The 16,666-nt window shown below is 39.9% G+C and overlaps 1 pseudogene; it reads right to left on the bottom strand.

Annotated features, from left to right (window-relative positions):
* Positions 1-4,037: 4,037 nt before the first annotated feature.
* LOC102821689 lies at positions 4,038-4,456 on the bottom strand (annotated as a pseudogene).
* Positions 4,457-16,666: the final 12,210 nt, after the last annotated feature.

Genomic DNA, 16,666 nt, shown 5'->3' with positions numbered 1-16,666 from the left:
TGAAGAAGTTGGTAGAATTCTTCTATTTCATCCTCACTGGCTTTAGTGGTTGGTGCATAAATTTGAATAATAGTGGTATTAACTGGGCTTTCTTCTTTCTTGTAGGCGCATGGATATTATCCTATCACAGACAGCATTGTACCTCATGACTGATCTGGATGTTCTTTTTGACAATGAATGTAACAGCATTCCTCTTTAATTTGTCATTGCTGGCATAGTAAACTATGTGATCATCAGATTCAAAATGGGCAATACCAGTCCATTTCAGCTCACTAATGCCTAAGATATCAATATTTATTCATTCCATTTCATTTTTGACAACTTCCAATTTTCCCAGATTCATACTTTGTACATTCCATGTTACAATTTTCAATGGGTGTTTACTGCTATTTCTCTGCATTTTGAGTTGTGCCCCATCAGTAAATGAAGGTTGTGCAGGCTTTTCTCCCATGGGCTTTACTCCATTCTTATCATCACAGTCAACTTTACCTTGAGGAGGCAGCTCTTCCCCAGTTGAATTTTGAGTGCCTTCCAATCTGAGGGGCTCATTTTCTGGCACTATATCTGACTGTGTTTCTCTGTTATTCATAAGGTTTTCAGGGACTAAATATTCGGAAGTAGTTTGTCACTCCTCTTCCTAGTCTGTCTTTGTCTGGAAGCTCATCTGAAACCTGCCCACCATGGGTGACCCTGCTAGTATTTAAAATACCAGTGGCATAGCTTTCAGAATCATAGCAACTCACAAGCCACCATAGTATGACAAACTGATGGACGAGTGGTGGTTTGGGACTGTAGCATGGGTATAAAATGAACCATCTCAGTGAGAGCCATCTCAGGGATCTCACTACCATCAATGAAGAACCATGAGGGAAGTGTGTCCTTTGGACCCAGAGATCTCTGTACATTGACCTCCTCAACCCAGGGACAGAAAACTATGATACCAGAAGTGTGGCAGAGGAGCAGAAGAAACAAGAACTGGAGCAGAAGACAGAGCAACTAAAGCTGAGTAACTTTGAGCAGGAAGCTTGCTTATAGAGTGGAGTGCCTTCAGGCACGTAAGTGGGGGAGCCAGGTTTGCTGACCCATGGAACTAGAGCTATTTATGGTAGAGTGCTGTGTCCTATAGGTATTTATCAGCAGCTGACTGAAAAAACTGTGCCCTAAGCATTTCTGATCTGAAATTGTAACCCGTTAACTTCCCTAATAAATCCTGTAACTCTGAGTATGGTGTCTGAATCCTGCATAGTTATTACAACAGATTATCAAACCCAGTAGAGAAGCAGAGAGAGAGAGAGAGTGCTGTGAGAGGAATGGATGGTGTCACCGATTTTTACAGCATTAATCTGGACTCAAACTCAAAGACTGGAAAGTATAGTTTATAATCTGTATGCTGAGCAAATAATCCAAGAAGCTGGATTATATGAAAAAGAATGTGGTATTAGGGTTAGAGGAAGACTCATTAATAAATAACCTGTGATATGCAGATGATACAACTTTACTTGCTGAAAGTGAAGAGGACTTAAATACTGATGAAGATCAAAGACCACAGCCCTCAGTATGGGTCGCACCCCAATGTAAAGAAACAAAATTCCTCACAGCTAAAAGATTTCATTTTGCTCAGATTAGCCATCAACATTCATGGACGTAGCAGTCAAGAAATCAAATGATGTATTGCATTAGGCAAATCTGTTGCATAAGACCTCTTTGAAGTGTTCAAGAGCAAAAATACCAGTTTGAGTATCAAGTTGCACCTGGCCCAAACCATGGTATTTTTAATAGCCTCATATGAATGTGAAAGTTGGACTGTGAATACAGAAGACTGTAGGAGAATTGATGCATTTGAGTTATAGTGTTGGAGGAGAATATTGAAAGTACCATGGACTGCAAGAAGAACAAAGGAATCTGTGTTGGAAGTAGTACAGTCAGAATGTTCCTCAGAAGCCATGATAGTCAGACTTTGTCTCTCAGACTTTGGCCACGTTATCAGGAGGGGCCCGTCCCTGGAGTAGGACATCATGCTTGGTAAAGTCGAGGGTCAGCAAAAAAGAGGAAGACCTTCAATGAGATAGATTGGCACAGTGGCAGCAGCAATGGGCTCAAACATGACAACAATTCTAAGATTGGTGCAGGACTGGGCAGTGTTTCATTCTGTTGTGCATAAGGTCATTATGAGTCAGTACCAACTCGATAGCATCTAACAACAACAAATCTTATAAACTAGATGGTAAAAAATATCTTAATGCTAGAGTCTTGCTATGGTTCATATGAAAGTAACCATAGTCACAAAATGCTTAATATGCTGTTGTTAGGTATTGTCAAGTCAGTTCCAACCTGTAACGGCCCTGTACACTGTTTCTCAGGAACAGCTGGTGAGTCTGAACTGCTGATCTTGTAGTTCAAACCGATTTTGCAGTCTAGTGCATTAACCCACAGTGCCACATCAGGACTCTGCTTCATAGGTTAGACTGCATTATACCAAGGGCACTAAAGAAAGATAAAATAAAAGGAAAATACTGAGATAAAAGACACCGCCTTGTTATTGCAAACAGCATTATAGTCCTCCTCCATAAGATCGTTACTTTGAGCACTGCAAGGTGTCATGTCAGAGACCTGCTTACTAACCCCTCTAGCCCCCGCCCACCAAGTTGCTCTTGGTTCAACCTCCTTACAAGTATCATGAAAGTTGATCTGTGAAATGAAGCATACAACTAAAGGGAAAACTAGTCTTAGCTTTAGTGAAGCAAACGCTGGAGCCCCTGCCAAGCCTGCTGTGGGAGGTATGTGCTTTTCTTGGTGGTGAAGTGGTTAAAATGTTCAGCTATTAACCAAAGGTTGGCAGTTCAAACCCACCAGCTGCTCCAAGGGAAAAAGACATGGCAGTCCACTTCCATAAAGATGAGAGCTTTGGAAACCTATGGAGCAGATCTCCCCTGTCCTGTAAGGAATCACCTGACAGCAATGGGTGGGTTTCTAGGGCATAGAAGTACTAACTAACGGGCAACTCTGTAGGAGAAAAGGGGGAGAAAATGTGTGTGTTGCCTGCTGGCAAACATATGGTTGACTGGTACATTTGTTCACTTGCAAATATCTAGCGTCTTCTACTTGTTAGATGGTTGTGGGACCCAGTAAATTAGACCCAGTTCTAGACTTCAAGGAAATTCTATAAGTGGTGGTGGTTCTGCTTCTACCTTACTCAAAGATGACCTTATGTTAATTTAACTGAAAACATCTTCAAAGACTCCATTTCAAAACAAGGCCATATTCATAGGTAACAGGGGTTAGAATTTCAACATCTCTTTTTGGGGGACCCAATTCAAAGAGCACAGACTTTGGTGTGGATTACATCTCAATGTAAAGAAAAAAAAAATCCTCACCATTGGACCAATAAACAACATTCTTTTTATAAATACTCCCTGAGTATCTGTTGTTTATTTTGATATAAAAAATAAACTCTCCAACCTATAAAGAGTCACTTATTTTTACTTTATTGTAAAGTTACAAATAAAAACACCTGCTGACAGTTCCAAAGATATCACATATGCTTTGGAAAAAAACCAAACACATTTGCTATTTGGATTCAATGGAAGAGAGAATAACCAACTATCTCCCTGATTTTCCCTAACTTTACTAAATCATCACTGGGAAAGTTAGCAGTGGGATGTCACATAGTTATAACAGGACGGTTCTACTTTATAACCCTCATGAGCTAGCAGTAGGACAAATTTGAGTTACATTTTGGTTCCTTTTGGATGTAGTTGCAAAAGGAACCATCAAATTCTTAGGGGTTTGATGTCTCTCAGAAAGAAGCAAGCTGGGAGGGAGACTGATGATGTGAGTTCACTTAGGTGAAAAACATTGACATTAGGAATACAGTTGATATGCTGCTGTTAACATGACATAACTGTGTTGTCATCTAGTTCAGTCAGCTGATCAGGTTACCATCTCTAGATCTTTGAGTGGCACATCTAAATTGAGGTCTCACTGTAAAGTCGTATCTTCAACTCCAGTTCTAGTTGTCTTCTTTGATTTTATGTCTATTAGTACTTACCAACTGTAGCAGCCACTGCTTGGTAAGAATGCAACAAAATCCAGCTCACTGACCTCCAGCAGTCTGACAAATTCATTGCACTCCTGCTCAGCCCATCCTTGAAACCAGTGATCTGAAAGTCATAGCTGGCACTCAGATACAAGGTGGTCAGCTTGCCCCAGACACAGTAAGCTGCTTCAGACCACGTGGTGGTGGCTGTAATTTTCCTGGCACTGCCTTAGCCACCAGGTCCTGTAGGAAACGTTCCCACTGGGGACCTGACCAACTTGCAAACCAGTGTAGAATATACTTCATCTCCTGGGATGTGACGTAAGACATTGGGGGAGGAGACGCATTAGTAATTGTGTCTGGCACTGAGGGTAAAGGAGAAGGGAAGGATAGTGGTATTGAAGATGATTTCAGTGGCATCCTTGTTTTCTTCTGCTTCTGCCCACCTTGCAGACATCTGGGTAACCCCGTTTAGTTTAATGCCCTGGTGCAGAGGTGTTTTGGTCTTTTAAGGACGTCGACAATGAGGCTTGCATTTGTATTAGGTTAGCTCCTCTTCTCCTTATAGAGTGTACCGAACACCATCACAAGAGTCCCTGAACTCTGAGTACTGCTGCTGTTTCCATATTTCCTGAAAAACCTAAGCAGGGCCAACAACATTCTTATCAACGGAGAAAAGATTGAAGTTGTCAAGGACTTCATTCTTCTTGGATCAACTATCAACACTTATGGATGCATCAATTAAAAAATCAAATGACATATTGCATTAGGCAAATCTGTTGCACAAGACCTTTTTAAAGTGTTGAAAAGCAAAGATGTCAGCTTGAGGACTAAGGTGCGCTGACCCAGGCCATGATATTTTCAGTAACCTCATATGCATGTGAAAGCAGGACAGTGAATAAGGAAGACCATAGAAGAATTGATGAATTTGAGTTATGGTGGTAGAGAATATTGAAAGTGCCATGGGCTGCCAAAAGAACCAATAGATCTGTTTTGGAAGAAGTGCAGCCAGAGTGCTCGTTAGAGGCCAAGATGGCCAAATTTCGTCTCTCATACTTCGGGCATATTGTCAGGAAGGACCAGTCACTGGAGAAGGTTATCATGTTTGGTTAAGGTGGAGGGTCAGAGAAAAAGAGGAAGACCCCCCAGCAAGATAGATTGGCCAAGTGGGAGCATCGATGGACTCAAGTGCAGCAACAGTAATGAGGTTGGCCCAGGATCTGGCAGTATTTCGTTCTGCTGTGCATAAGTTCTCTGTGGGTTGGTACTAACTCAATGGCACCTAACAACAACAACAACAATTCAATTCATGCCAGGTCTCAATGGCCTGATAGTAGCTAAAGTGACTCCTTCACCCAGCTAACTTTGTTTTGTGTTCCACTTAATGGGATCAATTGTCCAGGCCCTGGCCCCTGTGTGCTCCCTGGCACTGGACAGTTCTCCTAAAGCTGACCCCTGCTCCATTTCTCCTCTATCTTACCAAATGATGTTTTCCCCAACCTCCAGTTCAGGAGATCCACCTTTGGTGTATCCTTTACAAAAGTGGAGTGGTCCATCTCACTTTTTTGGTAACAGCTTAGTTGAGATATACTTCACATACACAATCAATGGTTTTGTGAATTATTCAGACTTGTGCAATCATGAGTGGAAGTCATTTTCCAATTCTACTGCTATTGTGGTGTTGTAGGATAAGCACTGGACTGGTAACCTCAAGGTTGTCAGTTCAAATCCACTAGCTGCTTTTGGAAACCCTATACAGGTTTGCTTTGAGTTGGAACCAACTTGAGGGTACACAACAACCTCTTCTAGGGTCCTGGTGGTACAGTGGCTAAATTGCTTGGCTACTAACCAAAGTCAGTGGTTCAAACCCACTAGCTGCTCCAAAAAAACCAAACCCACTGTTGTTGAGTTGATTTCAACTCATCATAACCCTATAGGACAGAGACCTGCTCAGAGTTGTTTGTTTGTTTCCTGCAGAGCAACTAATGGGTTCCAATTGCCTTTCAGTAGCAGACAGGCACTTAACCACTGTGCCCCTACAGCTCCTTCTTTAAAAAGGACTGCCCCATAAGTCCTATGGGGCAGTTCTGCACTGTCCTATAGTGCTGCCATGAGGTGGAATCAACTCAATGGCATAAAACACCCTCATCCTTTTAGACTTTTCTGGTAACAATTCTATTTCTGTCAAAGGCAATGTGGGTGTCACTTCACTGACTAGGGGGGGAAAATCACTTGCAAATGACATGTAAGAGCTGGAGAAAAGAAAAGCACAAAAATAAATATTTTGTCACATCTTGCTATATTTATGTAATAAATAAGTAGCTTTTAGATTGTACTTAGTAATAGGAAGGAAATAGAATGAATTGATACTGAGAAATGAGGGGAACATGGCAAAGGAAGTACTTGGGTAAGGCCTCTCTGAGGGGTTGATATTTGAACTGAGATTTGAGAAGTAAATAGCCAAGTTAACAATCCAAGGAAAAGGCAGGACTGAATTTGGGAGCTAGTGGTGGAGAAACGGCCATAAGGTCAGTGTACCTAGGAAGAGCTGAATGGGAAGGAGAATAGGCAGGGGCCTTGAAAGCAAGCCATAGTAAAACATTTGGATTCTAACTAAGAGGTATGTTGTTGTTAAGTGCCACTGAGTCGGTTCTGATTCATCGCGTCCCTGTATAGGCTCTCCGAGGAGAGGCTGGCAAGCTTGAACCACTGACCTTGCGGTTCAAACCAACATTGCAATTCAGCGCATTAAATTGCAGCGCCACACCAGGACTCCAGATACTAAGTGGTATAGGAAAACTTGATCCATGTGTTAAAAATATCAATCTGGCTGCTATGTTGAAAGTGGATTAGGCTAAGGAAAGATTGACAGCAAGCTGACCAGGTACTCAAGAAATCTTGTTGGAAGTTAACAGATGTTGGTAGGTGAATGAGCCCATATGTAGGACTGGCAGAAGACCTGTGGGAGAAAGATGAGGCTTTCTGCTCCCGTGAAGATTTACAGCCCTGGAAATCCTGTACAGGGTTACTATGAGTTGGAACCGACTCCATGGCACATGACAATGACTTCTACATATGTATTTCTATTTATGAATTGTATATATTTGTATGTGCTATAAATATATTTACATATATACTAAAGCAAACAAAGGGCAAAGCTATGAAAACTTTTTAGTCATAGCCAAGCACCCATGGGAATGAATCACTGGGCTTAGGACCACAGTCTTGAGGGATGGCTAAGTTAATTGGCTTAACTTAGTTCACAAAGATGATGTTCTACACCTTAATGTAGTCTTAAAAGCTAGAGAGCAGTCATCTAAAATGCAACTAGTGGCATTTTGGGTAAGATGGTACAGTAAGGAGGTCTGGGGTAAGATGGTACAGTAAGGAGGCATGCTGAGCCAACTATATGCAACAAAGACATGGGAGACCAAGTGATACAGATACAGGTGGTGATCCTGGAACCCTGAGCATCAGAGGATAGGACAGAGAAGTGGACTGAGTGCCAACTAGAAGACGCTGAACAGATGCAGCAAGAAAGGAAAAGGCGGGCTGTCAGCTGGTGTGGAACAGCATAATCGTTTTGAACTGTTGTAAAAAGCTGCTGATACAGCAACCCACAGGCACAGGATGGGCTGCAAGTTGGAGGCAAGGGAGTGAAGTTCTTCCTTGTTCTGTTCTCTCCTGGTAGCTGGGGGCATGGCCAGTCCCGCCATCACCAACCTGCAGCCACAAATGGTCCTGGACAAAATGGGAGAAAAATATAGAACAAAATTCAAAATCATACAAAAAGACCAAACATACTGGTCTGAGAGAGACTGTGCAACCCCTGAGGCAGCAGCCTTTAGACATTCTTCACACCTGGAATTGAGGGCACCTCCTGGGATAACCTTGCAGACAAACAGCAGACAGATCTACAAAGTGAACAAGACTTGTGAGGAATGTGCTCTTCAGAATTATCAACCACATGAGACCAAAAGGTAAGCATTTGCCCCCAAACAAAGTTCAGACGACAGGAAGGGGCAGGAAAAAAGGATGAATCGAAACAGGGAGACAGAGAATCCAGGAGGAAGCAGGAAGAATGCTGTTAGACCAAGGGACTTGCAACTAATAGTATGAAGCAAAAATGTACATAAATTGTTGAATGGAAAACTAAATTGCTCTGGGAACTTTCACCCAAATCACAATTAAAAAAAAAAATGTGGCTGAAGCCTCATAGTGAACCTATAGAATAGAGAACTGCCCCATAGGATTTATTTCTAAAGCTGTAATTTTTACAGATGAACTTCTGGTATGACACTGTAGGATCAGCACTGGACTGCAAACCACAAGGTTAGCAGTTCAAACCCACCAGCTGCTCCTTGGAAACCCTATTCAGGATCATTGTGAGTCAAAACTGACTCTACTGCACTTAACAACAACAAATCTTTACAGATGCAGATTATCATATTTTTCTCCTGTGGAGTGGTCCAACCTACTATAACCACTGTGTGTCAGGGCTTTTTGGAATAAAATCGGGTTGCAATACTTCTGTTTTCATTGATCCATTGTAGAGATAGTTCAGTTCATGCTCCCCTTTTTTCTGGGTGGAAGGGACTGTAAAACTGGAAGAAAACTGGAATAGTTGTAAAAGGGGCCAGTACCAGATTTCAAATCTCTTTTTGTCAGTGCATTTAAAATAATACTTAGCCCAGGAAACTCTGATTTAACATAAACTGGGAATTGAATATTATTTTGAGATTGTTTAAGTAGTCTCTGATACATATATATTATGGAGTCTTCAATCCAGGTAATGAATCATCTTTAGAAGGGCCAAAGAGTCCCTATCTTACATTCTCTGAAGCCTGAAAGAAGTTGCTTCATGGAACAGCATTCTAGTTTATATCCAATATCGCGTTTGCTGCATCCACGGGAATCGATCTAAAGGAGTGGGTGAGAGAGAATCAATATCTCTCAATCACTATGAATATCTCTAGGCTCTTTGTCATTAAGAAAATAATATTAATGGTGGGAATGGCCATTTAGTTTTCATGTTAAAAAGTTATTTCAGAGATAACACACTGAAATATTTACAGATGAAATTATATGTCAAGAATCTGTTTCAAAATACTTGGAGGAAGAGTTACAGTGGATGGAGGTAAATACTGTTAACTGGTGGTACATGGAGAGAGGATTACATCATTGTAATGAAATGAAATATATGATTCATTGAGTGATGATTGCTCTATAAACCTTCACTCAATTCATGATAAAAAGTTTAAAACAATAGATTTGGTCAGTGGAGCATGGAAAGTAGACAGGGGGATGTTGTTATTGTTGTTAAGTGTTGTCAAGTCAGTTCTGACATAGTTAACCTGTATTAGGTTTCCAAATAGTTGGTGAATTTGAATTGTTGACCTTGTGATTCAAACTGACCTTTCAGTCCAGTGCTTACCCTACAGTGCCGTACCAGGACTCTAGAGAGGGGAATAGAGGAAACAAAGTTAATCATGAGTTAATTGTTGAAACAGGGTAACAAATACACAACAGTTCATTAGAGCGCTCTATGTATATATTTTGCTTACCACATTGTTTTAAATGCTCATCTTTGAAATAGAGAGCATATGTATTTCAAGGTCTTTAGTCATGATGATACAAGATGATGTCATACCAGAAGAGGCCCAGAAAAAGGGGTTTGGAAGAAGCAGGTGAGCGTTGAAAGCTAGTCAGGACAGGCAAGAGACCTTTAAGGTGGAAACTAGGAACGTATCTGTCTACCTTGGGAGAGAAATGCCAGCTAGGGAGACTGGCCATATATAAATTGGTAGGTGGAGAGGTAGTATTCAGCTTAGCACAGGGACAAACCTTGAATAGTGAGGCAAGACTGAATGGCTAGGTTGTGTCATCTGTAGGGAGCACATAAAATCCAGTTATGGGTAGCAGGCCTTATGTCTCAGATATCCCGATTCTTCTTTATGAACTGTTAAGGCACTGTAAGGATCGTTTATCCTCCAACTCAGATCAAATGCCTCCTGTAGTTCTTCCCCTATCTAGCCCAGCCATCTTGGCCTTTAGGCCTAAAAAAGGACTGGCTAAAAGAATGTGCTGAATAACTCCAAAACTCCAAGGAGCCCACTCTCATAATGCTGAGTCAGAGTTCTGAGCCAGATAAAATCTGGGAGTGGCTTACAAAGTGAAAGGCCCCTGAGGAGTCTGGGACACACTCAGTTATTTAGATATCATATGAAGATGCTATTCTTGAATGTCTTTCTAATACAGTGGCTAAGAGCATCTGCAGATAAGAAGTACATACTAGGATTTCCAAATTGGCAAAAGGAGGAATTGGAACCAAATACCCTAGTAATTTGCAACACAGGGGTTACACAGAGCAAAGTGATCAGATTTACATTAGCATGTTGGGGAGGCTATTTAGGAAAGTTAGAACAAGCTACTCTGGTTAGCAAAATGAAGAGGTGTTAAGTTTAATAGCTTCTTTTCAATATTCAAATATGACATCACCAAATAGGAGACTTGTAAAACTGGGTAAATCAATAAACCTTTCTGGCCCTTATTATCCTCATCAAATTAATTAATTAGATTAGATAATTTCTAAAGATCCCCCTCAGTTCCAAACTTTCCCCCCCCTACTACTATCCAGTAGCTTTTAAGCAGGTGGTGGTGGTGGTGTGCCGTGGAGTTGGTTCCAACTCATAGCGACCCTGTACAGGGTTTCCAAGGCTGTAAATCTTTATGGGAGTAGAAAGCCTCCTCTTTCTCCAGAGAACAGCTGGTAGTTTCAAACTGCTGACCTTGAGGTTAGCAGCCTGATTCGTAACCACTGCTACCAGAGTTCCTTGTGTTACTCAATTTCAATGTGTTTGATCTTTTCCCTTGATTTTCCTGTTGTTGATTTCTAATTTTATAGTGCTGTGATCTGAGATGATGCTTAGTAGTTTTTGATGTTTTAAAATGGATTGAGGTTTGCTTTGTGGCCTAACATATGGTCTAATCTGGAGAATGTTCCATGTGCACTGGCAAAGATGTGTATTGTGTTGCTGTTGGGTTGAGTGCTCTGCATCTGTCTACAAGATTAAGTAAGTTGATAGTGTTTGTTTACTTCTGCTGTCTTTGTTGAGATGCTTTTTAATTGTTCTGTCCTTCACTGGAAATTTTGTATTAAAATCTATTATTGTAGACCTGTCTGTTTCTTTCTTCAATTCTATTAGAGTTTGATTTATGTACTTTGAGGCTCTTCCATTGGGAGCATAGACATTTATTATGGTTATGTCCTCTTTAATCAAGATATTGTTGTTGTTGAGTGCCACTGAGTCGGTTCTGACTCATAGCAACCCCTGTATAGGGTTTCCAAAGAGTGGCTGGTGAGTTTGAACTACCGACCTTGTCATTCAAACCGACCTTCTGGTCCAGTGCTTTATCCCACATCATGACATAATGGCTCTTTAATCATGATATAGGAGTCCTGGTGTGGTGCTGTGGGTTAATACGCTTGACTGAAAAGTCAGTTTGAACCACAAGGTCATCAGTTCAAGCTCACCAGCTGCTCCTTGAAATCCTATACAGGGTAACTATTGGTTGGCACCGTCTCAACAGCACTTAACAACAATCATAATATAATGTCCTTCTTTGTCTGTTATGCTGGTTTTTGCCTTAATGTTTATTTTATCAGAGATTAATATTGACACTACTGTTAGGTTTTTTTGTTTTTTTTTGCTGTTAGCTTGATGTATTTTTTTCATTCTTTGATTTTGAGTCTAATTTTGTCATTGTTAAGGTGTGTCTCTTGTAGACAGTAAGTTAAAGGATTCTGTTTTCTTATCCATTCAGCTCTCAGTTCCAAACTTTTGATTCAATGAAATAAGTAAAACAAAACAATTCAAAGTAGTCTTATTATGAAAGCAGCAATCAAGAAATCAAATGATGTGTTGCATAAGGAAAATCTGCTAAACAATAGCACTTTAAAGTGTTCAAGAGCAAAGATATCAGTTTGAGGACTAAGGTGCAGCTGACCCAAGCCATGGTATTTTCTTTTAACTCTTTATTATGAATTGAGTGAAGGTTTACAGAATAGATCTAGTCCCACATTCAACAAGTTATATACTTTGTACCATTACAGTGATTGGAGTCCACTCCATGTACCATCAGTTAACAGTATTTACCTCTGTCCACTTTATTTTTTCCCTTCTCCAAACCCCTCACCCACCCTGTAACCATCATAGAATATTTCATTTAGCAAGAAAATATTGCCTGAGACAACTGTTATACAAAGTTAATATTTTCTTGCTAAATGAAACATTCTATGATGCTTACATGTTATGAAGTGCTTTGCAGATTCTCCCAAAGTTTGTTCAGCTATTCTGTTGATGGGCATTTAGGCTAGTTTCATCTTTTTGCTGTTGTGAATCGTGCTGCCATGAACATGGGTGTGCACACATCTAGTTGTGTCACAGCTCTTCTTTCCTGAGGATACAGACCAAGTAGAGGGATTTCTGGGTTATAGAGTATTCCTATTTTCAACTTTTTGAGAAAGTGCCATATGGTTTTCCATAGTGGTTGCACCATTTTACAGTCCCACCAACAGTGTAGGAGGAGGGTCCTTAGTCTCTCCACACCCTTGCCAGCACTTGCTGCTTTCTGTTTTTTGGAACTTTGCTATTAATTCTGGAGTAAGATGATATTTCATTGTTGTTTTGATTTGCATCACTCTAATGACTAATGATTCTGAGCATTTCTTATAAGTTTGTTGGCTGACTGAATGTCTTCTTTGATGAAGTGTTTATTCATGTCCTCTGCCCATTTTTAAGTAGGATTATTTGTCTTCTTGTTGAGGCATTGCAGTGTTCTATAAATTTTGGAGAGTAGTCCTTTGTAAGCATGAGTTGAAACAAAGACTATGATTTGTTAAATGTAAACGCTGATGATCTTTTGAGTAAGTCTTTACTCAATTCACAATAAAAGTTTGAAAAAATAGTAGCATATTAAAATCTCCTAAATTGTCTATTTGTTTCTTCAGTTCTATTACAGTTTATATTTATTCATTGAGGCTCTTTCTTTGAGGACATAGATATTAATCATGACATAATGCCCTTCTTTGTCTCTTATGCTGATTTTTGCTTTATATTTTATCGGAGATTAAAATTGTCACTCCTGCTAATTTTTGATTCCCATTAGCTTGATGTATTTTTTTCCATTCTTTGGTTTTTAGTCTACTTTGTTTTTGTGTGTAAAAGGTCACTAGTAAACAGCATACTGAAAAATCTTGTTTTCTTCTTCATTCTGCTACTGTCTTTTGACAGGTATATTTAATCCATTTGTATTCAGTGTAATTATTGATAGGTATGAATTGATTCATTTGGTTGTGTGTATTTTGGGGATGCTGCTGTTTTTTTTGTTCCACATAATTTTTTTGTGCTTTATTTCCACATAAATCATTTTGTGATTTATTTTCAGTTTAAAAAATTTCTTTTGTGTTCCTGTCCACGAAAACTTAACTTTTCTCCTTTTAAAATTTTGATGTGAATTTGTATTTATTTTCTTTGCAGTTACCCGGTAATTTATTAATTTTCCTCCCATTTAAAGTATTGTTTTATTTTTATTAACTCACCATTTAGAAGTTCTGTATTTATATTATTCCCTATTTTTGCTTTGTAGTTGACTTCATTATAATTGATATCTCTGGTTCCCTATATTTGGTATTGAAGGTTTGTTCTACTTTAAATATTTGTATATCTGGATTGATTTCTGGGTAGTGTTGCCATATATATTAATCTCAGGTATTTGCTTGCTGTTGTTGGTTCTCAGTCTAAAGAACCACCAGATCTAAATCTGATCTTGTTATTAGAACTTCATTTAATTTCTGCTAATTTGGAAATGTTCAATTTCACTGTCATATTTGAAGTTTTGCTGGGTATGTGATTCTTAGTTGATAATTGTTTCCTTTTACAGTTTTGTATATGTCAACCTGCTGTTTTCTTGCTGATATAGTATTTGAGAAATCAGAGCTTAGTCTTATTTGTTCTCATTTGTAGCTAACTTTTTATATTTCCTCAGTTGTTCTCAGGATTCTTTCAATGTCTTTGGTTTTAGAAAGTTTAATTATGACATGTCTTGGTGATTTTATGCTCAGGAAGTTTTCTTCCAACAACTCTTTAACAATTTTTTCTGTACTTTTTTTTGGTCTCGTCTTGTTCTGGATTTCCAGTCATCTTTAAGTTATTCCTCTTCTAGGTGTCCCATATAATTCCTAGGCTTTCTTTGGGGGTTGCTCTTCTAGCATACTAGTATTGAAAGATTCATCTTCAAGCTCAACAAGTCAGGCTTCTATTGCTTCTAATCTATTCTTCTGCCCATTCAATGTATTGTCCCTTCCTGAAATCTTAGTATTAATCTTCTGGATTTCTAATGGAAAGTTTTGTATTGTTGAAAAATTTGCATTTATTTTGCCTGGCTGTTCTTGTAGCGATTTCCTGAATTCTTCTAAAGTTTTTTTTTTTTTTTTTTTTTTTTAATGTTCTCCTACCTTTCCTTGATCTTTCTGTCAATACTCTGAAAGTGTTTAAATATCATCCTTTTGAAATTTCTCTTAGTTAGTTCCATTACCTTTTTTTCATTAAAATTTTTTTTTGGATTTGTTTGTGCCATTCTCTATTGATTTTTTTGTGTGATTGTCTATTGTCTGGGACAATGTGGTGTTTTCGTATTTGTATTTAATTGATGGTTGCAGGTTGATGTGTTCTTAGGCTCTCACCACCTGTCTCCTGTTATGGTACTGTTCTCTGTTCATCGTTCATGCATCTCATGTTAGGGAGGGTTTTGTTGGTGTTGGCTGCTGTCTATTGTTGATCAGGTGTATTAGGAGCTGATATTGGCTTTTGCACAGTGTGTGGAACTGCTGAGTATCCAGTTGTGGCTGGGCTGTATCAGCAAGGTTGTTGTCTCCTGTTGGGTGGGAAATGGGAGAAATTCTCTCTGCCCCCCAGCATACACATCCCAGGAAGCCAAACAGAACAAACAAGTAAGTAATCAACAATGAAAAGAGAAAATAAGAAAAGATCATTCAAAACAGGTAGGGATCCTAGAGCTATAGAAGAAAAAACTATTCTGTAGAAAAAACAGTGAGAGGAAAAATGAAAAGAGAAAGAGAGGAAAAACTAGTTAAATAAAGATAAAAGGGGGGCAGAGAAAGGAGAAGGGAAATGAAAGAAAGAAGTTAAACAAAATCAGATATACAGATGATTAAGATTCAAGGGAGTGGACAGAGAAGAAGATGGAAGAAAAAGTAAAACAAAAACAAAAACAATGAACTAACAAAAGCAAAAAGTAAACCCCCAAACAAAAGAAAACAATGCAGTTCTTGCTCCTACAAGCCACGGATCTCACAAGGTGGGTCTGTGTGTGTGGGGGATGCGGCAGTGGAATTCCTATCTGACTCGGTGTTATCCATATTCAGGGTACTCAATCTGGAAGCAGTTCATGCAGGCCCTTCATGGAGCTAGTTTCCAGTATCTGCTAGGGCCACAGGACAGCTAGGGACAGAGTGACTGATAAAATGGTGCTCTGGTGGTCCTATGGGTTCTGTAGGTCCTAAGTGGAGCCCACTTGAATCCAGGGACCAAAACTGTATACCAAAGAGGGACAGCAAGCCCCTGCCTCACACTGGAATAGCTCCCAACCACAGGGATCTGAACTTTCAGAGAGCAGGGGCTGTACTGGTACTGGGGGTAGATGAGGGTGGGAGGTGACCACACCTGTGGTCATCAGGGGAGTGTGGGAAAAAAAAGGGAATCACACCTTTTCAGTCACCTGTGACTCTGCTCTGCCTTGCCATTTTCTGTTGCCAAAGCTGCTCACAAAGGTTTAAGATAGTCACACTGCCTCTGGCCTCCAAGTTAGGGTGTTTTCAATTGCCTCACACACACACACACACACACACACACACACACACACACACACACACGAAAGTTGGACAATGAATACAGAGGACTGTAGAAGAATTGATGAATTTGAGCAATGGTGTTAGAGAAGAAAATTCAAAGGACCATGGATTGTCAGAAGAACAGACAAATCTGTGTTGGAAGCATAATTGGAATGCTCTTTATAAGCCAGGATGGTGAGATTTTTGTCTCATCCTTTTGAGATATTATCAGAAGAGAATAGTCCCTGGAAAAGGACATTATGCTTTTTTAAGTGGAGGGTCAGTGAAAAAGAGGAAGACCCCAACGAAATGGACTGGCACAGTGGCAGCAGCAATGGGCTCAAGCCTAACAGCAACTGTGAGAATGGTGCAGGACTGGGAAGGGTTTCCTTTTGTTGTGCACAGGGTCACTATGAGTTGGAATCACTCAATGGCATCTAATAAAAACCACAGTCACTATTGTGTTGGAAGTGTCAGTTTAAAGCTATAAGGCAAGAAAAGCAAATTAAAGACATTTAAATTGGCGATCCTGGTGTGGCGCTGTGGGTAAATGTGCTGAACTGCAAAGTCAGTTTGAACCGCAAGATCGGTGGTTTAAGTTCACTAGCTGCTCCTTGCTGTTGTTAAGTGCCGTCGAGTCGGTTCCGACCCATAGCGACCCTGTACATGGTTTCCGAGGGTGTAAATCTTTATGGGAGTAGAAAGCCTCATCTTTCTCC

This window comes from Chrysochloris asiatica, unplaced genomic scaffold (genome assembly GCF_000296735.1).
Source record: "Chrysochloris asiatica unplaced genomic scaffold, ChrAsi1.0 scaffold00065, whole genome shotgun sequence".
Classification (NCBI taxonomy): Eukaryota; Metazoa; Chordata; class Mammalia; order Afrosoricida; family Chrysochloridae; genus Chrysochloris; species Chrysochloris asiatica.
The sequence above is the reverse complement of the archived record's forward strand: the minus strand, read 5'-3'. Positions and strand labels throughout refer to the sequence as shown.